The sequence below is a fragment of the Oryctolagus cuniculus genome, chromosome 2 (assembly GCF_051225735.1).
Source record: "Oryctolagus cuniculus isolate XC-2025 breed Fujian yellow rabbit chromosome 2, ASM5122573v1, whole genome shotgun sequence".
Taxonomy (NCBI): domain Eukaryota; kingdom Metazoa; phylum Chordata; class Mammalia; order Lagomorpha; family Leporidae; genus Oryctolagus; species Oryctolagus cuniculus.
In genome coordinates this window covers 19,409,413-19,431,225 of record NC_142868.1, presented here as the reverse complement: position 1 = coordinate 19,431,225, position 21,813 = coordinate 19,409,413, and the positions used below count along the sequence as shown (strand labels likewise).

Below are 21,813 nucleotides of genomic sequence, written 5' to 3'. Positions count from 1 at the left end.
TGTACTCATGTCCTCCAAACGGCCTTTTCAAATTAAGGCGGGGAGGAAAAGAGTGCTTTTGTCAGGTGCTTTTTTTGGGGGCCTGGCACTTTAAGAGATAATGTTGACAAACACAAGCAATGACATTCAGTGACCTTAGTATGTGCTTGGTCGTGTCCTAGCTGGCACCCCACAGGAAACTGTTCATTTAATGGTCACAGGAACTGAATAACATGGGTACTATTAGTTCTGTTTTATCAAATTGGAAACAGAGGCATAGAATGAGTTGGGGGGCCATGCATCTGGTGAAGGCACTGGTAGGACTTGAATCTAGACCGTCTGGTCTTCTTAGACAAGTACAAACCACTTTATTTATGGAATACGTTTTTTTAAAAAAAAAAATGACTCCAAAAGCCTCTGGGGACTCCCCTGGCTCAGTAAAAATGTGATCCTTGCAAAGGAATCTAAAATATTTTTCCCTGATGATTATCTACGCACTTCCCAGTGTAGGCTCATAGCCATCGATTTTGCTTTTCTGAGCTTTTTCAAGACCAGAGAACGCAGTTGGGAAGCTCAGATCTGAGGATGGACTCCTCAAGGGACTCTAGCAAAGGGTACGGCAGACTCTTTTAACTGAAGAAGGCCAGGAGTATAGCGTCCAGAAGAGATAGGATTCCGAGTCTCAACGTATGAGTTTGAGGCTCCGATGAGTTTACGCAGCTTTCTCTCTGGGCTTTATTTTCATCCCTTATAAAATCGGGGTCATGACACTCATCCTGTGTTTCTGCATATCCCTCAACTCCTTGCTGAACTTGTTCTCCCTCTGAGCCTTCGCACGTGCTGTTCCTCCTGCCAGATCTTTGCCTTGGCTGGTTGTTCTCGTTGTGTTCACAAGTTAGCTTCCAGAGAAGCCATCCTTAGCTACATCTTCGCTTGGATCTCTATTGCATTCTTTTCATTCACATTCTTTACAGCATTCGTTGTTTTTAGATATTATATTTTTATTCATTGTTTGTTGATGCTCTGCGTTGCCAGCAACAAGGAGTGTCAGCCACTGAAAATGGAACCAAGACCATTTTGCTAATGACGTAACCCCAAGTGCCTAGAACCATGCCTGCAGAGAGAGAGAGGCACTTGTGATAAATATGTGTTGAAAAAGAGAATGAGAAAAAGAATCATCTAGTTGGAGTGCTATCCAAGGTAAAGTAAAGGAAAATCATGTTTACAAATTATTGCAAATATCCAGCACAAATACAATGAGAACAGAGAGCAGATTTGCATAGGATATTTAGATGCACCAGTGGGCTCGATCAGAAAACTTGCTTAGGTGGCGGTGTGAGGTCTTTCCCCTCATCTGCTGGTGTCAGTTCCAATAACTGGAATGCAAGATAATCGCTAACTCAAAATTAAAAAGCTCTTCCCTTCATTATCCTCACCATGATGCTGGAATCGAGAAAGTAAATTTCTTGGATATGTTCTTGATTGGAATTGAATAAAAATCAATGTCAAGCGAAGCCCAAAGCTGCCTTTAGATCTGACAAAGTTTCCTGTCTCTGTTCTTATCAGGGAGGCCAATCAAAGGGAGGATGTGCTGGGTCAGTGTCTGGGTGGAGGGATCTGAAAAACAGCCATTAATGACTTTCCAGTACTTTGTCAGCAGGAAAGTGCTGTACCATTTGGTATATTAAAAAGCGGTGGCATTTCTGGTAACCATATAGAGTTCTCATTTGCCTGGGAGTTGTTTAGACAGCCTCTTAGGTACACTGCCATTTTGCCTCCTGTTTTTGCTGGAAGAATATGGCGCTTGATTGATAATGCTCACAGTCAGAAAACTCCCCGCACGGAATAAACTCAAGATCGGATTGAAGTGGAGATGTTTGTTTTCATGCAGTATCACGTGGGCGAAATGATGTATGCCACAGTACCAGTTTTTACAAGCCAAAGGGCTTCCCTAGTCCACATGACTGTCTTTCCTACCTCCCCTTTACCAGAAAAATGTTTATTTAAATATTGTACCATCCCCACAAGCACTTTTATTATTTACCGATTTAAAAAAATGACATCATTACTTTTCTTCTGAATATTTTAAAGCGACAATTGTGCAATTAAATTACTGAATTCATTTATATTTAATTGTGCTTTTCGTTTTAATGTGCTATTGGACGACATTTCTTTCTGGAGCTGTTAGTTTTCCATGCAACACAGAGAATCTAAGGCTATATCAAAGAAATATATTACATGGGCAAGACAAAGTCTCATTAGTGTTATTTATAGCACGCTGAAACCTCATTAGGAGAAGGTATGCTGGATTCAAAAATGCATTACCGGGAACGCTTTATTTTTTGTACTGGAGAAATTGCTTTTATTGTGTTTCTTTGTCACAAGCATAGTCGCTACTGGACATTTTGGTTTCTTAAAGTATGAAATAAATTAAGTTAGAAGAAAAGAGTAATTAATCCACTCACAAGTGTAGCCTCATCATACTGGCAGAGTGGCCTACACGTGGTCCTAAGGAATTGCTGTTTAGCCAGGCACCTAACCATCTACCAACCTTTAATTTATACCTTGCTTCACCTCAGGTAAGAAGCAGTATTTTTCAGGGCAGTAGTTTGCATCTTAAGCAGTGATAATGTGCGTTTAGTGCATTTCAAATCGGGGATGAGTGAAATTTGAAGTGTAAAGTCACAAATTGCCCAATCTGGAAAGTTCTGTTTGTTCCAATGGGGGCCATATATCCAACCCTGGGAAAATGCTGCCCAGGAGCCTGGCAGGGGACTGTGGGTTGAGGCAAATGGGAGCGAAAGAATGAGCCCCTGAGTTGTCAGTCTCACGGAGGAAATGTGCGTGCAGTATATGGCTGCCTCTACTTACCACACGGCCTGACGAGACGGACCAAGGAGTCCTTGAGCTATTGCTGTACAAACTCTGCTTTTTCCAGGTCTTTCTCTGCACCATTGCCATCCTGGCCATGGTCTTTTATTGTCACCTGTCTTTGGGTGAAAAGAATAATTACTGCTGTACTATTCAGAAAACCCAATGAATAGTTGTTTCCTCTACAGGAACATCTATTATTTACTCAGTAGGGGATAGGTGGCTCCAAGGTTTGTCCATTGGCTCAGTGTTGCCATATAAAAGGCACACTATTTCCATCTCTCTTCAATCTTGTTCTCTGCTGTTTTCTCTTCATGTTTATTGCCACATGGGCTCAAGATAGCCACCACAACTCCAAGTATCACATCCTCATACTAAATGTTACAAGCAGACAGCAAAGGGCAGGGACAAAACTCTTATAAGTTTGGGGAGAAAGGTCCTTTACCAGACTCTGAAGGTTTCTCTTTAAGTTTCATTGGCCAGAATTGGACCATTGGACTCCTTTCTCCCTCCCTCCAACAGATTTCTAACAGCCAAATTTCTACGATTGGCTCAGAGCATGGAGAGAGGTTCCTGTTCACTAAGATCAAGAATTCTCTCTGCAGGGAGAAAGTGGGATTATAGCTACTGGGTAATGAATACTCAACATTTGTTGTCTACCTTGTTGGCCACAAAGCAATTATAAGATAATTTTGCCCATTAGATATTTCTACTACTCCCACTTGTGATCATACTGTCCGGGAGAAGATTTTTTGTATCTATATTTTCTCTAGCCATCCAACCCTCTAACCATCCATCATGTAGCCACCAACCTACTTACCTATGAAGCATTTGAAGGGTAGCTACCACTTGCTAGATGCATATTAACTAGCCTGTGGGATAGAGAGATAAACCAGACACAGACTGTGTTTTAAAGGGAGTGCTGATGTATTTTGGTAAATTATGCACATGACCAGGTAATTATAATGCAGGATCAAAAGTATGACTTGCGTGAGATTTTAGAGCTGGGAATTCAAGGAAGCTTTCTGCAATAAGTTGGGATTTGAGCATTTTATATCTATCTGGCATCTGTGTTAAACACCTTAGCCCTATGTATAGCTTTCTGGTTGGGAAAAATTTCCATGGTTTTCTAAAGAGTTATTTTTGACAGCTTCTCTTGCTCCAACTCCCCATGGTTGCTGGTGACACCTCCACAGTGGCGTGGTCGCTAGTTGAGATAGGCATGAAGATAGGGCAAGAGATGGGCCTGGACATTCTTCCGCCTCGCTTGATAATAAGTGCATTTGAATTTGTGGATGAACTGGGTGGCTGGTTTTGATGAGATTGCTATTGGAATCATGTCACCAATGACTCCAGTGATGCATCCAGGGCAAGAGCTCTTCAGCAGTAACCAAGAGAAGAAATAGAAATCATCAGCCGCATTAACAGTGATGAATGATCATGGCATTGATGCAGTCTCATTTTTTTTTTTTCCTCTTAGAAGCAGACAGCCCTGTACCTAGCTACATTTCCAAGACAAAGTGACATAAATAGCTCCTAGGTATACATCTACAAATGGCCTACCTATCAACTTGGACTTGATGTCAGAAGCCAATCAGAGCAGAGGGGCAAGCTTAAGGCCTGTGGTTCAAATCCATGTAAAGGTTATTTTTAAAATCATGAATTTTGAAACAATAAAAATGCAGATTTATAGCTTACCTTTAACATTAGAAAGAATGTAGAAATTCTGGATACACATTTCTGCATGGCAATAATTGCCTGAAACTAAAAAGTCCCAACCCCTTTAGACAGAGCAAGCCTCTCTGGTTTGCCATAGTTGTTCCCTATTATCTTGGGTTGGAACTCTGTTGTTCATTTACATTCCTTGGCCGACAATGGAAACTTTGGAGTCTGACATTTCTGACTTTGAGGGTTTAGGTCAGATTTAGGCAAAGCAGGGCAGATAAATTCTGCCTATTTATAGATTCTTGAAATTTTTTTAATCTATTGGCATTCTATGAGTAAAACTTCTAAAGGTTTTATTGTTTTATTTGTCTAAAAAGTCAAGAGTAACTGAATTGCTAATAGCCTTCTTCATAATGTGTTGACATTTCAGTTAGTTTTAAATGGAGTAAAACTATTTGGGCAGAGTTAATCTAGCTAAGTGTAAATTAATATGTTTCATCAGAGCAATCTCTGTCCCTCTGTCTCTCTATACACGCACGCACAGGCACACACACACACGCACGAACTCTCCACTGGGAAACATTTTGGAAGGAAATTAATTCTTTTTTTTTTTAAATTATTTAAAGTATACAGATTTCATGTATTTCATTGATACAGAGGTAGGAACACAGTGATAGTTCCCCCTTGCCCCTCCCTCCTGCCCATGCACCCACCCTTCCTCCCCAATCCTTCTCTTTTTAATTTTTTCAATGATCTACTTTCAGTTTACTTTATACTCATCAGATTAACCCTACACTAAGAAAAGATTTCAACAAATAGTAAGGAGAAGAATGTCCTAAACAGCACTCTGGCCTCAGAATCACCCCTTAAGGCATTCGGATCTGGCTGAAGAGCCCATGAGAGTATTTTAGGCATGGAAAGCCAAGACACACTGTCAAAAAACAAACAAACAAACAAACAAAACCAAACAAAAAAACACAAATAAACAAAAAACACCAAAAAACAAACCTAAATGAAAGATCTCTGCGAGTGAGATCCCAGTGGAAAGAACGGGCCATCAAAGAAGGAGGTACCTTTCTCTGAAGAGAGGAGAGAACTTTCACTTTGACTATTACCTTGTCTAAATAAGAATGGAGTCGGTGAACTCAAAAGGCTTCCATAGCCTTGGCAACTCATGACAAGAGCCTAGGGTGATTACTGACACCATAAACAAGAGTGTCAGTTTGTTAAGTCAACAACAGGAGTCACTGTGCACTTACTCCTCATGTAGGATCTCTGTCCTTAATGTGTTGTTCAATGCAAATTAATGCTATAACTAGTACTCAAATAGTACTTTACACTTTGTGTTTATGTGTGGGTGCAAATTGTTGAAATCTTTACTTAATATATACTAAATTGATCTTCTGTATAAAAAGATAATTGAAAATGAATCTTGATGTGAATGGAATGGGAGAGGGAGTGGGAGATGGGAGGGTTGCAGGTGGGAGGGAAGTTATGGGTGGGAAAAAGCCACTGTAATCCATAAACTGTACTTTGGAAATTTATATTTATTAAATAAAAGTTAAAAAAAAAAAAACACTGTTCAGGGCTGTCAACAATCATTGAAGTTCAAAATGTCAATGAACTCTTTCAAGAACTATCATTAAATGATCCCAAGTGGTTTGAAAGAGTTAACCTACCTCCTACATATGCAATTAACTTCCTTTGGGGCACTGCAAATTACAATCTTGAAAATTTGGTTGAGTTATTGCTGTTGTTACTATTGCTGTTAAATAGTAGTAATAATGGATTTATGTTGTACCTTGACACCACAGAGCTAAAAACAATTACATTTAAATATCAATTTAATTGAATGTGAAACCGTGTTTTGTCTAATCATTGCAGCTAATTGCTATCCTTTAAAAGCAGTTTCCACAACATTTTTATTCACAGCCTGGTAGCAAGTTAGCTATTTGGAAATTTTTGCATGAAGTATGCTGCAATGTGAATTTATGTGCATCAAAAATCTCTTCTTGAATGTATTTACTAGCGGATGTGTATATAATGCATGACCTGCTGAAGACTGGAGATGTCAGTAGGGAGAATATGTCTTTGAACCAAATATGTCTGGAGAATGTTCAGGAGGTCAAGATGAAGTTTTCAGATAAAGCAGTCAATGCACAGAACGAAGGGAAAAAGTTGGCTCGCTCATTCCTTTGGTCAAAGAGGAATCCCTATTAACAATCAAAAGGTGTTCAATAAATACCCAGAGATCCAATAGTATCACAATACTGATGTATTGTCCCCAGGGCAATGCAAGGTGTGTGATCACAGAATACCAATAAAGAAAGATTAAACACCTTAAATGCTTTCTCCCAAACGCCCCACATAATAAATGATCAAAAATCAAAGTCCGTGGGAAATGAAGCACTGAAGTGTAAATTGTTTATGTGTAATGACCAGCCAGATTGAAGTAGTGCTGGGCTTACAACTCAGAAGTTCAGATAGGAATCTTCCCCTTTATGACTGTGGGATCTTAACCATTTCTGAGCCTCTCTCAACTTCCTTTTTTAAAAAGAAAGAAAGGTACAACAAACATCTAACAGGATTCTTGTTGGGAATTTTCTGGAAATGACCAAGATTATGGAATCAAGTTCATGCAAAATGATTGCATTGGTCCTACTTGTGTTTTGTTTGACATGTCCCAAATTGCCTGTCTGGCTGCCACCACCTGGACCTTCTTTCCTGTTGATTATTTTTCTGATGATTTCATGGTTGTTCTTGCAGAGCTGGGGAAGGAACCAGTAGAGTTGGAGCTGAGGCTTTAAGCCGTTTATTATGTGCAGTTTGTTGAAAATGGGCGGTTTGTCTGATGAGCACACATACCTATTTTCATGCTCACGCTACCCCCTTCCTTAAAACCATCAGTTGAGCTGTTTGTGAATGAAACAGAGCATGTCTAGCTCCTAGGTTAAAATCTGGTGTGATTTTTGCCACATTCGAATCATTTTTCTGCACAGTGTCCCCATTGATCTTTCCATTTAAGGTGACATCCTATGGTTAAAATGGATTGGGTAGACCAGATGGCTAGATGAGGGCACCGGCGTTGAGGCCAAGGAATTCAAGCTTGCAGTGGGAGACAGCTGGCCACTGGGGGAGGGCAAGAAAGTGATGTGGAAGGAAGTGCAGTCTGGTCGCCACCTGTAAAAAGATGGAGGATTCAGAAACAGAGTCGGGGACCCCTGCTGGAAAACAGTTGCCTACTCCTCATGCCTCACCTCTTCTCTGCACGCCCTCCCCTGGGGGGGCGCTTCTTCCTTCTCTTTCTCCTCTGTGGGGATGCTGAGCTCATCTGTAGCAGCTGGAGGGGAGGATCTTTGGTTCAGTGCCAAAGGAGACAATGTTAGACCAGGGAATGTACTCACTTTCAACAACAGGGGCTCCCTGTACCTTGCCTCCGTGCCTCAACACTCTCCTCCCCTGATCTTGAACGTGCCCCTCCTTCTCATCCCCCTGGCTTATGTCTGTGTGGAAACCTAGGAAGGGAAGGGGGTGGAGGCCACCCCACTGCTCAGCATCTGTTTTCAAGGTCGCTTGTGAGGATCAATAATTGAACAGTGGGTTTTAAATATGAAGTGCCATATAAATGCTAAATAGACTTGTAATTGATGGGGACTCGACCGCCTCAGATCCCTTCAGATGGGATAGGGAAGAATAGATATAAAGGCGTATTCCATAAACATCATGACAAAGTAACACTCTCATTTGTTCAACAAATATTTATTGAGTGCCTCCAAGGAGCCAGTCATTATGGTAGGCGCCAGAGATCCAGAGTGAACCACCTCAGGAACAACAGTGGGACTGGCTTACATTCTGAGGTGTGTGTGGAGGGAACGGACACAAAGAGAATAAATGAATACAACACGTGGTCCTGCAAAATATGGGAGGAGCTATGGAACAGAAGCAGAGAGAGAATAAGGAGTTGGGGAACAGTGAAATTTTGAATGGGGTGGACTAGACAAGACTTTGTTGGGGCCATATTTAAATAATTGATTCTTACCAATGACTTTATATTTTCCAACTTAAAATCTGTTTCAACTTACAGTAAAGAATGCCGTGTGTCTTGCCTAAACTTCCTTTCTAGCAATGCAATTTATGGCCGCTGGTTGTGTGTGTGTGTGTGTGTGTGTGCATGCATGTGTGTGTTTTGTGTTCACTTTTACAGCAATACAGTGAGAATTTCTGTTTTCACCAGTATTTCCAAGTTCTGTAAGTCCACTGCTTCTTTTCAGTTTTTTTTCCAACTGTTCTCCTCCCATCTCTTCCTCTCCATACATCCTTTTTTTTTTTTTTTTTTTTTGACAGGCAGAGTGGACAGTGAGAGAGAGAGACAGAGAGAAATGTCTTCCTTTGCCGTTGGTTCACCTTCCAATGGCCACCGCGGCCGGCGCGCTGCGGCTGGTGCACTGCACTGATCCGATAGCAGGAGCCAGGTGCTTCTCCTGGTCTCCCATGGGGTGCAGGGCCCAAGCACTTGGGCCATCCTCCACTGCACTCCCGGGCCACAGCAGAGAGCTGTCCTGGAAGAGGGGCAACCAGGACAGAATCCGGCTCCCCGACCGGGACTAGAACCTGGTGTGCCAGCGCCGCAAGGTGGAAGATTAGCCTAGTGAGCTGTGGCGTCGGCCACATACATCCTTTCTATTCTTCAAGTTCAGCAGCATCGTCTGGCCTTAGGTTCCCTGTGGGTGCTCCTGGAAATGAAATTCAGAGAGCTTTGGGAACTCATGGGTGAACCCCAGGCTCAGCTCATTATGCACGAACCTGTGTGCAACTGGGACGTGATAGGCAAAAGACTAGCCTCTGCATAAGAGGTGAGACCTGGACAAGGTATCCGATCTTTCTGAGGTTAGTTTCTTCATCTTCAGAATGAGAATACTGTCTCCTTCTTCAGAGAGCCATGGTGTGAAAGAAATGAGAGGATCCACAAAAAGCGTGCTGTATACTTAGCTCGTTGCCTGCCCATAATACATGTGAGAGTTGGCTGTTGGGTGTTCACCTCCTGCTTTGTTCTCATTCTAAGTTTTGAAAGACAATGACTGTGATATTGCTGTCATAGAACTAGAGAGGTTTGTGGAAATTATCTGGTCTAATGGTTTAAATTTATTATCCTTTGATTGCAAGAGGTCCCCTATTTTTTTCTCAGCGGACCCAGCCCAGAAGCTCTGAGCATAAGGAAGGCAAATGGGAGTAAGATTGTTGAAAGGAGTGGTAGATGCCTGTGTCCCGCCCTGTCACGTAATGCCCTCTACGGCACTCTGAGAACGCCAGGGCTTCTTAGGTCTTGCAGGCCATATTTCAAGGTGGAAGGGAGGAAGACTTGAATTTTCCCTCAAACACTGTACATGCTTAAGTTCTCTTTGTGAGTGATCAATCATACTTCCCTCCTCCCTAGAACAATTTGGCGTGGAGAACTGTCTTATCCCACCTGTTCTGTTCCCTTCACCTTTTGTGTTCTATTGAATTTTTTCCCCAGAGTCACCAGAGGGTCTCTACCCAGAAACCCCGAGGGATTTGTTGTCTTCTTTGATCTCTGTGCAGCATCTTCAGTTGACAATCTCATCCTATCTGAAACTGTTTTACCCGGGGATTTCCAGATGCTACAATACAATAAGGGCTGGGGTCTCCCAATAATCCTTCTGAAATGATAACATGATTACATCACTCCCTTTCTCAGAAGTCTTCCATGGCTCCCACGGCCTGTAGAACTAAGTACACACACTGCAACCAATATTCAAGGCCTTCGTGATCTATTTGAAGGCAAGCTTCTTGTTTAATCTTAATTTTTATGACTTCCCTAGATTATTGTCTGAACCTCATCTCGGTCTTCCAGAACATGTTTTTACAGCTGAGAAATTCCACTCAGAGCTGGGGAATTAAAAATAGGGATGAGATTAGAGAAGATAAAAACGAGGGGAGACCCTTTCATCTGGACCTGCTGAAGTGGGTAAATTGAAAAGGTGGAGATTGTAGCTGGAGCTGGCCGGGGCCACCTGTAACTGCTTGAGGGTATGAGCAGCACCTTTATCAACCTTCATCATCCTCAGAACCCCTCTAGCGCCTGGCTCACAACTCTGTTCATCATTAGCCTCTGGAAATGAATGCACAAAAGGAGGAATGACCAGCTGCATTTGAAGTCTAGCAAACATAAATTTATACAAGCTAATATAGTCCATTAATTAATAGATTATGCCCTTTGAAAAATGAAATCTACTATAGAAATGAGTTTTTATTTTCTAATTCCCTAATGTATATTTTGTTTTTATGAATGGTGCAATTAGGCTATTACAGTATATTTGCATTCATTAATAATTTTGTCAGAAGTAAGCCATTGTCTTGCTGGAATTACTTGTATGTGTGGCCTTTTTATCATTACTTTTCCAAAGGAAGCTATGTCAGTTATTGTTTGGGAAATAAAGCTACATCACAAAGCACTCCAAAAATGTTGTGGCTTGGAGCAGATATCATCTCTTATTCTCGTGAGTCCAAGGTCATTTATACAGGTCTGTTGGTATAAGCCTGGCTTAGCTGATCTCAGCTGGGTTCACTGTTGTGCCTGGGCCAGTTGATGGGTCAGCTGGGTACTGGCAGGAGGAGGATACCCTTGGCCAGGTTCTACGTGGTCTCAGGCCAGCCCAAGCTTAGTTCCTGGTACAAGCAAAGGAAAACCACAGAGAGTAGGTGCATAGAGTAGGAAGTATCACTATGGAGTTTGTTCATCTTAAGTAAAGTTTTAATAAACAAAATAGTTTTAAGAAGGAAAATAATTTTAGAAGTTTAAAAAAGAAAACTACAAAAAAAAAGAGAGAAAAACACGGAGAGCAGAAGTGTGCAAGGTGACTATGTTCAGATCACAAACTGTCACATTGGCTGCATCTTATTGGCTGAAGCAAGGGATAAGCAGCTGAGATCCATGGAATGGGCGATAGCCTCAGCTGTGCCTTCCTGGGGGCAGCCTTGCAGAGTCCCATGGCAAAGGGTGTGGCTCAGAACTGGGACATCTTTGCAATCAGTCTGATGCAAAATCCCCCCATCTCATCTGTTATTCTTGAAATTAAGGAGGAGACCAGGAGAGACGCCTGGAAGGCCACGGCTTCTTTTTTGCTCTTTGAGACTCAAGCTGCTTCCTGAAGGGGCTTAGAGTGTTCTGGTTCAACCTGCCCCTGAAGCTGATTCAGTTCTCTAAATGCTCATTCTATATTCTGTCCTCCCAAGACAGGAACGCTAGATCAGTTAATGTGCTGCCTTTGTGTCTATAATGAAGAGAGAAAAGAGAAGACCCTGGAAAGTTCATAAGAAGCAGTTAGAACAGACATCTTTTGAGTTACTTTTTTGGCTTATTTTTTCAAAGGCAATATCTAGAAGAAAGGAAAGCCCTGGAGGATTTTTTTTTTTCTGATTTGGAAAGGACCTTACTAGGTGTGTGAGGGCATCCGTGGGGAGGCGAGAGTGGAAGTGCTGATCTGGGGTATTGGAAAGCATGAGAAAGAAGGGGCTGACTGATCAATAGCTATTTGTCAAGTGCGGAGCATAATTTGTGTCGGGCTGCTGCAATGAGTTAGTGCTTCATAGTTAATGGCTGTGAGCACATTCCTTCATCACAGCCGTCTCCAGAATGTTTGCCATCAACTATCCTAAAAGGCTGTGGGTGACTCACGGCTACTGTGAGTAATGCATTGGAACCTGGTGAGCCAGGCCCCTTCTCTGAAGACCTTGCCCACGGACCCTCATGGCTCTGCCTACACCTCCAGCCAGGCTGCCCCTCCCATCAGCCAGGACTCCTGCCGCCTGGTTTGGGTACCTTCCTTTCTCAAGGTTCCTCCAAGTTTCCTGCTCCCCTGGCTCGGCCTTTCCTTAGGCCCTCAGAAGTCACCATTCTGCGGCCGTTCACGGTGTGGTCCACGCACCAATGGCATCAGGTCTCCTGAGAGCTTGAGGGAATGCAGAGTATCAGGCCCCACCTCAGACTGCAGGCTTAGAGTCTGCACGCAAGCAAGAGAAGTGGATTTTTGTGCACACCAAAGTTGGATAAACACTGCAAGATCCCACACACAGGGTCCACCTCTTGCTATTTCTGTTCCTTCACTGTTAACCTCTTCCCCTTTTTTTCTGCTTAGTTTGAAAATGCTCCCCAACTTGAGTGAATGCAAAGTAGACCAAGTAACGTTTTGTGGATTGAAAGAAAATTCTGTAGAAAGACAATTTGTTTTTCAAGGTTGCATATTTGTTTTTGTGACTGGAAGTTGGTGGTGGCTGGGGGACTTTCTTCCTCTGTAAATTCTGGGAACCACTAGGAAATCTGAAAATTAGCTTCTCAGGGCACCCTAATATTATGATTTTCTGTAGAAAAGTGGGAGCTGTGTACTTTGAGTGAGTTGTATCCATTCACCAGCTACTTACCATGAACCTTGTGCTTATGTGCATGCTATTTTTTTTTTAAAATATTTATTTATAAAATTGAAAGGCAGAGTTAGAGAAAGGGAGAGCCAGAAATGGAAGAGAGAGATCTTCCATCCACTGGTTCACTCCCCAGTCGCGATGCCAAGGGGCTGGCCAACTCAAAGCCAGGAGCCTAGAACTCCAAGTGGGTCTCTCACATGAGGAGCAGGCACCTAAGTACTTGGACCATCTTCTTCTGCTTTCCTGGGTTCATTATCAGGGAGCTGGGACAGTACACCAACTAGCACCTATTTGGGATGTTGGCATTGCAGGCATTGGCTTAATCTGCTGCACCACACTGCTGGCCCATGCACACACTATATACTCACAGCATGATTTAATCACCAATCGTGCCAGAGAAGTATGAACCCATCTTACAGATGAAGAAACTGAGGCTCGGAGAAAGGGAGTAAATTGCCCAAAGTCATCACATAACTGGGTTGAATTGCAGTGCTTGGGAAAGGCTGCGTCATTTATCCATCAGGAAATTCCTTTCATCATCTCTGAAGGTTTTCTCCTCCGCGTTTACCATATGTGTTGTGTATTTGTGGCAGGGGGGATTTCATGCCTGACCTTCTTCCACACATTGGGCTCAGGTGTTTTGAGTCCCCACCCCCAGCCTCATCATCTTCATCCTCTGCCGCTTCCTTTGAGGCCTTCCAATGAACCATGGCCTCCCTCTTCCCTGAACTGCACCGCCCCTGGTCCTCCGGCAGCTTTGCTTGCTTGTGGGATTACCTGGCAGCCGCTCCAGCAAGGGCACTGCATCCTCTCCTGCCCTCTGCTCCCTGCGCCCTGCCTGGCCCGGTGCCTGGTTCCTTGCACATCACAAACGGCCCGTGTTTGTTCAGTGAATTGAATCTGAGCTGATTTCTCGGTGACAGGAACCTTGGGAGAGTCAGAGCCAGGGTGGGGGAAAGGTTGTGGACAGAGGAGACTTCTGCACACAGATGGTTTTGCAGCTTTTTACCAAGGTGCAACCCCTAATTGTCCTAAAATGCAGTATGCGGTGAATGGAAGCTGAGGAAATGATGCCGAGGAACCAGAGTGGGTATGAAACCCTATAGGAGACATGGGAGGTATGCACCCTATAGGAGACACAGGAGCCATTCACCCTATGGGAGACACAGGAGGTGTGCACCCTATAAAGACAGGGTAGGAATAAACCCTTTAGCCCTGGCCTGGCTTCCTGCAAAGGATGGTGCTTTTGCTCCTTAAAAAAAAAATCTCACCAGCGCCTGTGAGCTAGAAAGAAAACATTTCAGACTCTCTTTTGGGAAGCTCTCCTGCCTTTGATTTTTCAGAATGTCTTCAAGTGATTTGGGTCTATTTTTAATACCCGTGAGACATGCTGTTGTAAGGGGAGCTAAATATAGGGGCCCCCTCCCCCTTTCTTTTATTCATTGGCCTTAATCTCCCCCGGAGGAGAGGCAACTGCGCACGCTGTTTCACCGTGAAGTTGTGACGTTGGTCCTGACGGCTCTGCCGGAGCGAATTCATAAATACTGCGTCGGAAATAAAGATAATGAATGGATCCTTTTTGGGGCAAACGTCAAGGGTTGGGGGGCGGATTATTTGTGTGAGTCCTCCCCTGTCTGCTGAAGACAGCGAGATAATCTCTCCTGTTTTCCTCGGGGTTCTTTGGGGACAGCAGGCATGCCATGTCGCCGTCCCCAGAATCAACTTCAGCACCCTCCCAGTGGAAAGCAGGCGAGCGGGACTCTCAGCCCAAGATGACCTGCACATTATGGGCCCCTGTGATAGCTCCTGCTGCTTTTATCCTGACGAGGCCTTTTCTCTCTTTTAAGGAAGGCATTAAGCGCATCCCAAAAGCAAACAACTTTAGAAGTGCTCGTTGGACCGGAAGGAGAGTCCAGGGCTTGATTCAGCAGCCAGAGCCCCAGGGTTCTGCTCTCTGCCTCACTGTTCTTTCCTGCCTTTCTGTCTCCCACACACTTTGGGCTCTGCTGCAGCCGTCTGTCTTGGTGGTCCCCTGGGTTATCAGCATCTGGGAGGAGGCTTGGCAAAGAGCCTGGGGAGAGTCTGAAATGTGGTGCCAGGTGCTGGCCCTGCCTCCCTTCATTGTGGCCAAGGCTGATGAAGAAGGGCACGCAGCTGGGAGGTGAGCAGACTGAAGCGGTCCAGATCCACCTACTTGATCTGCGCTCCAGGCCTGCAAAGCCACAGGGGCTGTTGGGAAGTTATTCGCTTTTCCCTGCTTCAGTTTATCCTCATCTGTTAAATGGGGATGATGATACTGTCTCAAGGAATTGCTTTAAAGATGAGGTGCCGAGCACAAGTAGGTGCTCACTAGCCTTGAGTCTCTGAGTTCCTGGTAGCAAAGGGTGAGGCTGGTGAGGCTTCTGCAGCCTTGGCAGCAGTTTCAGGCTCCCAGTCTGATAGATCTACTATGTCGCAACAGCCATCTGTGGCTGGGTGGGTGGTCTCGATTAATTTGGCCTCTAAATGTGTTCGTGATTCCCAGGATCCTGTACGTGGGGTGACAGCCTCAGCTGTAGGTGAGGAGTTGTGTCTGTAAGTGTTGGATCTCTGCTCCACATGGACTGTCTGTTGGAGGAGAAGACGTCTCACTCTCTGCCTCCCCTTCCGTCAATCCCTCCGTAAATGAGAGTAGCCTACGACCTCTGCCTGAGAGGCGGAACAGCACATGGAAACATTAGAAGGTTTCTTCTAAACAGGTAGACATCAGAGGCTCCCAGATAGCATGCTTTCTGCACATGTTCCAAGGCCAGTCCCACCTGCTCCCTAAAGCTTCCAGAAGAAGCTGGACTTTTGCATGTCTTTGCTGCCAGGTGCCCTTCGAAATCTGCCAACATCTCTGCTGAGCTCGCTTGGTCCTGCCTCCCAGGGGGATCCTGGGGAACACAGGAGCTCAGAGGATGATTACGTCCAAAGGACCATTCTCCCCAGGGTTCTTCATTCATATTAACCATGGACTGGGACTTAGTAAGAGAAGGTGGTTTCTTGACCAGTGTTTTGTGGACACTCATGGATATTTAGATTTGGAAATGAGTCTAAAAAGAGTCCTTAGGTCAGAGTACTGTATAGTCTTGTTCCTGGTGTTGTGTCTGCATTGGTTAGGGATTAAAACCACTACCACCATAATTTACACAAAGTGGGAGGGGAAGCAGGGTCTCCAAGAACAATGGGCAGTGTGAGCAATCAGACCTGGAGTCAGGCAGTGTGGTGCAGGAGGCTGGAACAGGGTAGGTGTCTGGGACAGTGCATGCGCATTCCCTTCTCCAAAGCTTTGATGTGACCCGCAGCCACCATGCCTCGCCTTCCCGGCTGTCTCTCTCAGGAAAGAGCGGGCATGGGAAAATTTCCCTCATCTCTCGCTTCTTAGTACTCAATGCCATTGAGCACACAGTAGGTATGTAATGTGTGCTTTTGGAATCCATGCAATACAAAGATGTAAAACGTGCAGCTTTATGTCTGTGCATTCATGATGAAAAGCATTTATCTTGATTTGCTACGGCACTGGATGTATCTGTGATGCTAATTTATCACTCAGGAAAACACTGGGATGTGAATTCTGAAATCCAGTTGGGTCTGTCTATAAATTTATAGTTTGATAGGCACATTTAAAATCTCAAATGAAGGTGATTAAATAAATCATAGAATTTGTCTCTGTACTCCTACCACCTACTCCCTGTAGGCGTTAAGCTAATGAATGCTGTTTCATGGATACTACATTAATACATGGTCTGCACTTCTAAATTGTAGTTTATTTGTTGTAGAATCTTCAAAAGTTGTGGCTGTTCAGACGGAAGCTAGAAAGAAGAAATGCAGCTCTTATTTTTTAGTTGCTGTTATTTGCTATCCTGGAAAAAAAAAAAATGAAGAGGCATGCTACTTGCAAATGGCCTTACCTCTAAATTATATTGTTTTTTTGTGGTCTTAAGCCAGATCCTTGATGTTACTTTAACTTGGTTTTCATGCTTTAATTTATTTTAGTTGGTAAAGATTATTCATCACTTATTTAATTCCAAGGTTATCTATTGATTCTTTTCTCCTCATTTGGTATTTTCTGACATTTTGTGGCACCCATTATTGATTTATACAAAATCAGTCATCTGCACGTTCAGAGGAGGCGTCGTTCACCTGTCATCAGCTGTTTTTCTGAACTATTAAGTGGAATCGTCATGGATGGTGAGGGTGCTGAGTGATTTAGAGGCTGGAGTCTGGTTCTTCACACCTACTAGATCACGCTTGCAAGAGTCTGTACAGCAGTTTGAATATGAGACGGCTGAGAAGATTCTCCAAAGGTAGCAGCCAAGCTGTGATTTTGTGTGTGTTTGGGAAGGTGCTAAATTCTACCCCCTAATGCTTTTCGATCATTCTCTTCCTAAGCTACCCTAAACCAACAGCCAGATTACCAACAAATAAGTAAAGCTTGCTGTGTGGCTGGGCCTCCCGCCCTGACTCCCTTCTCCTGGATCCTGAAACTTCAGGAAGCTGTCCTGTTTAAATGCAACTACATGTGAGCCGTGGGCCTGCCTTTCTCACAGGCTCTTCCTGAGGCTGGTAGGCACACTTTGGATAATGGGGCTTTAGCTCACCTTCCATCCACATTGTCATCCTTCACTCCTATTTTGAAATTCTCAACCTGTGTCTGGGGGTCCCCTCAATTAGGATGTTGGTGTTAGGAGCAGGTGAACAGGGAAGAAATGCTTCCCAACCCTTATCCCACCTCATGTGTACAACATCTATGAGAGCCCAGTTACGAGCTAGTAGTATGTAAACCAATTGAATAGTTTTTAATAATTTGTAATCAAATGAATTTGGTGGTTTATGAAGTCAATTTTTGTGTGTCTTTAAATTTGTTTCTAAATTATTTTGTGCCAGGAGGAGTTGTGTAGTCCCTCACCTCCTCTCCTTTAACCTCTTCTGAGATCTCCCTTGTCCCACCCTTATTCCTTGCCTGGCTGCAAAGAGTCGTGCTCTCTATGCTGCACTGGAAAATAACTTGTCACAAAGTGTTAGGAAATAAAGCTTGAGGCAGCCTCTCCTAGGAGTATTTGCAATTTCATAGACAATGATAGAAAAGTTCTTAAAACCAAAAGATATGACCGTGGAAGTTTTAGACTGCTGGAGGACTTTTGTGGGGGCGGGGTGGAGAGAATTTTTTAGGCTGCTTCCGATAGATCACGCAAGCTATTTCTCATTTGGCCTACTGCTAAGCTCTGCCTTCTCACCTACTCATTAGTCTGCTGCTTGTTATTTCTGGGGGCTGATGGCTGGAGATGCTCCTTAAAGGAAACTCTTTTAAGAAAGTATTCTGTAATTGATCTCTTCTGTGCAAAAAGTGCCGGGGCTCTACTCTGTGTCTCTGGGCTCTCCTCGTGTCTAGGACATCACCAAGTGAGGGAAAGGGTATAAACGTGCTGAAAGGGCAAACATTGTTTTTCTACTGAATTGCAAAAGATGATCTATGGAATGTCTTCACCTGGTTGGACTCAGATTTGATTCTTCTCAAATCAGCGACACATTTATATGTAGAGAAAAATTGAGGTTCTCATCTATATGTTCTTTTTTATTACGTTACTTTGCTTTGGGCTCAAACATATCAAAGTAATTCAGAGCCTGTGGATGAACGCATCTGATTTCCATCAACAAATGTCTACTAAATCCTTCTGATTTAGACAGTTGGTATTATTACACATTTATAGAATGACACAGGAATGCCATGCCATAATTAATTGGCAACTCCATAGCTCAGATTTATACAACGTTTAATGTCTACAGCCAGGCTCCTTCTTACTTAAGTGATATGAGCATACTTAGCTATTGAAATGGATTCCGATTCTTGGTTTGAATATTTGAGTGTATTGCTTTCTATCCCTATTCATTATGTATAGGTTAAGAAAAAGTCCTTCCTGGTTTATCATTTTTGTTTTCTTTGAATTTTTTCTTCTTTTCAAAATTCACAACTGACACATAATAATTGCATCTATGTATGGGATACCATATGCAGTTCTGATGCACACGTATGTCATATCATGTTCAATCAGGGTAAATACATCTATCTTCTCAAATAGTTATCATTTCTTTATAGCAAAAACATTCAAAATCCTTTCTTCTGCCTGTACTTTTGCCTTTAGAAAGTACTATCATTACTGCGGCCAGCCTTCTGCACCATCCAACACCAGAGCTGCTTCTTCCTGTGTAACTGTAACCTGGTACCCATTAAACAACTTCCTTACCTCTCCCTACCCCCAATATTCCCAGCATCTGGTGACCACCACTCAACTCTCAACTCCCATGAGGTCAATTATTTTAGATTCCACGTAGGCTTGAGATCATGTGGCACTTGTCCTTCTCCTTCTGTGCTGGGCTAATTTTACTTAACATGATGAACTCAGGTCCCATCCATATTATTGCAGATGACAAGATTTCACTCTGTTTAACGTCTGAATAGTATTCCATTTTGTGTACAAATCTTTATCCACTCATCGGTTGATGGACACACGTGTTGTTTCCATTTCTTGGCTCTTGGGACTAGTGCTGCAATAAGCATGGGAAAGCAGATAAAGAAGTCTTCTTATTCCATACAATTGAAGATGTTCATAGCTGATTACTCATAGAAGTTGATTAAGTTGGGAAATCATAAATCATGCACATGCACAAAACATCCAACTTTTACTTAAAACACATAAACATTTCAGCAACGCATTTTTTTTGCTGTGGAGCCCAAGAATTTTCTCTAAATAGGAGTGCACAGAGCGGAGTTCTGCAGTTTTTATGAGCAAGCTGTATCTCTACAGGAACCTCTATCAATTTCAGTTTAAGTTGCTTTAAAGTGGATTAGGGATTTCAAGACAGCGAGCAGCCACCTGAGTACCAAGCCTGTGTAGATTTTAACAGTTCTTGGCCCCACCCCTAACAGCAATATTTTAAAGGTAACTTTGTCTTTGGGATTTTTGGAAAGTTTTCAACATGTTTCATGAAAGGAACAATACTTTTTATATTCAAACTCATTTTTTATTGCTTCCAAAGTGTTTTTTTTTTTTAATTTTAAGTTTTAAATTTTTTTCCAGGTGAACAAATGTCATGTATTTCATATGTACAGATTTAGGAGCATAGTGATACTTCCCACTTCTCTCCTCCTTCCTTTGTTTTTCTTTCTTGAAATTTTTCACAGTGATCTACTTTCAGTTTATATTTTTTAAAAAATAGATTTAATTATTTAATTAAATGTGTCATTACACTAATAGACACAGCCGGATAAGCAGGGTTGGGAACCAAGACAAATGGATCTTGGTAAGCGGACATTTCAGCTCGTGGGAGCCCAAGGGCACGGATGTACTGGAAAGCTGTGGCCTATCAGCCACAGCTCTTGTCTGTGCCACAACACTATGGGTGTCCTCACAGTTCCATTTAGGTTTGGCACAGAAGGAATGGAGGGCATAATTATTCCCAGGAAACAGGGCAGAGCTACTTTGCTATTCCTTTCTGTGTGTTTCATCTTAAGAGTTAAGATGCAGATACCTCCTGGCACGTGGGTTCGATCCATGACGAGAATTTGTTGGTGAAGCAAATTTTTGAAGGTCATTATCATGTTATGAGGCTACTTCAAAAACTTCATGGAAAATGGAATTCAAAAGCTTACAGTGGGGCTGGCGCCATGGCTCACTTGGTTAATCCTCCGCCTGCAACGACGGCATCCCATATGGGTGCCGGGTTCTAGTCCCGGTTGCCCCTCTTCCAGTTCAGCTCTCTGCTATGGCCCAGGAGGGCAGTGGAGGATGGCTCAAGTGCTTGGGTCCCTGCAACCGCGTGGGAGACCAGGAAGAACCACCTGGCTCCTGGCTTCAGATCGGTGTAGTGCCGGCTGTAGCGGCTATTTGGATTTTGAACCAACAGAAAGAAGACCTTTCTCTCTGTTTTTTTCTCTCACTGTCTATAGCTCTACCTGTCAAAAAAAAAAAAAAAAAAAAAAAAAAAAAAGCTTATGTTGGCACAAAACATTTTGAAATCCCTGTGTAGCTTTTTTGGAATAGACATTTTCCATGAACTTTTTATGGTCCCTTTTTATTAGCTGTGTGTGTGTGTGTGTGTGTGTGTGTGTGTGTAAAACAGAGATAAAAGTTTGTGGGAAAAATACTCTATGTATGTCTTGGAACATTTCATTGTGATGGGTGTAGACTGGGAATGTCTAACATATCCTAGGCAATAAGGACTTAGAAAACTTCTAGCCTGTGTCTTCAGTGCAAGTGTGGACCAAATCTAGCAGGTAAGGGAATGATTATCACACTGCTTCCACACCCAGAGGCTCCTTGGTTATGTACTTCCAACAGTTTGTGGGGAATGGAATTGAAAGATAAGTTTCTTTTGGTGCAAAAAGTTTTGAAATCCACACGTAGCAGGGGTCCTGAAAAGTTCAAGGAAAATGTGCATCATGTATAAACTATGGATGGATTTCAAAATTTTTGGCACCAAAATCAACTTAACTGTTAATTCTACTTTCCATAAACTTTCTGAAATCCTCCTGCATTTTTTTCAATATTCTGTCCCTTCCATCCTAGGCTTCTTTTCATTTTTTTCCTCTAGAATCAATATCTACATTCAATGGCAGGATAAAGTGCCCTATTCTGCCAGCTTTTGACTCTGTGGATACAGGGCTAATTTACTTGGAAAACTATTTTCTAGTCTTTTGATTGTAAACATGAAGTGCTAACCCTATTTTGATTTCATGTTAAAGGAATTTTCATTAAAATCAAAGGGGACTGAAATGCATTTTATAGAGATGTTTGCTTTTTTATTTTATATGTAATTTTAAATGTTATGAATTCTGAC

The 21,813-nt window shown here is 42.9% G+C and overlaps 1 protein-coding gene across 1 annotated transcript in view; it reads left to right on the top strand.

Moving 5' to 3' along the window:
• PPARGC1A (PPARG coactivator 1 alpha) overlaps nt 1-21,813 on the top strand; it is a 361,394-nt gene that overhangs the window by 20,086 nt on the left and 319,495 nt on the right. The gene's annotated exons all lie outside the window — the stretch shown is intronic.